Genomic DNA, 1,216 nt, shown 5'->3' with positions numbered 1-1,216 from the left:
ATGTGGAATTAAAAAAATGAAATAACTGAATAAACAAAACAAAACAGAAACATAGTATAGAGAACAAGCTGGTGGTTGCCAAAGAGGAGGGGGTAGGGAAATAGGAATAAAAGAAATTAAAACAAAATGAAAAATGACAATGTAGAAATAATCTTTAGAATTTATCAACTATTACATGTGAAAGTGAGTATGGAATAGAGGATGGAATATAGTTAGTAGATCTTTATTTTATTTTATTTCATTTATTTTATTTTATTGTTTTAGGCGAGGCAACCCTTGGTTGACCTCGCAGACTGCAAAGACCTTGTCAGCTTACAATCCGTTATTTTTTTATTTTTATTTTTTATGTCTACAGCATCTGGTCTTCCTAGGAGGTCTCCCATCCAAGTACTAACCAGGCCTGATCCTGCTTAGCTTCCAAGATCAGATAGGATCCAGCTTGTTCAGGGTGGCATGGCTGTAGACAGATTTTTTAAAAAAATAATATCTATATTTTTCATAAAAAAAAAAAGACATTGGGGTTGTATAAAGATTATGTTGGTGAGAGCTGTTATGTGTCTACCATTCTAAAATCAAGAGAAAGGGGATTTGTGGTGTCTACTTAAAGACCCGAACAGATATTTGTGGTAGTTTGAGATGGGGAGACATGGTGGACTGATCTCTGACAGTCACCAGAGAAATCTAAAGGATGAGAAATAGGTGCCATTTAAGACAAACGAAGCAAAGAAGAGCTGGCATTGCTTTGGTCAACTTGAATGCCAAAAATAGTAAACAAACAAACAAACAAACAAATAAATAAATAAGTGTCCAGTCTACTGGGATATTTTAAAAAAAGGAATATGCAAAGGTGATCACAATGCAATAAGTAAATAATGGGAGAGTATGGGGTGCGATTCCCTTTTTGCGAATCAAGGAAGGCTTCCTGGAGAAACGATGACTAAACTGGGATACAGAAGGTGAAAGAAAAGTATTGTAAGCTCAAAAAATATCTGAAAGAGATAGAAAACGAAATTATTTTAAGTCCTCTTTTAATCATCAGGTAGAAAATGCATATAAAACAGGGACATTTCAATACAAGAAAACACCAGGTAGAGATGAATAATCCAGATCCTAGGGTTGATATATCCTTTGTTTCACATTTCCTGATAACTTATAAATTTAGATATTACCAGTGCAATTGCTTTCGTTGTCTAGTTTTTTAAAAAAATCCATGGCA

General features: G+C 34.0%; 1 pseudogene; it reads right to left on the bottom strand.

Annotated features, from left to right (window-relative positions):
• Positions 1–346: 346 nt before the first annotated feature.
• LOC111735366 lies at positions 347–465 on the bottom strand (annotated as a pseudogene).
• Positions 466–1,216: the final 751 nt, after the last annotated feature.

Source organism: Pteropus vampyrus, unplaced genomic scaffold (genome assembly GCF_000151845.1).
Source record: "Pteropus vampyrus isolate Shadow unplaced genomic scaffold, Pvam_2.0 Scaffold24570, whole genome shotgun sequence".
NCBI lineage: Eukaryota > Metazoa > Chordata > Mammalia > Chiroptera > Pteropodidae > Pteropus > Pteropus vampyrus.
The sequence above is the reverse complement of the archived record's forward strand: the minus strand, read 5'-3'. Positions and strand labels throughout refer to the sequence as shown.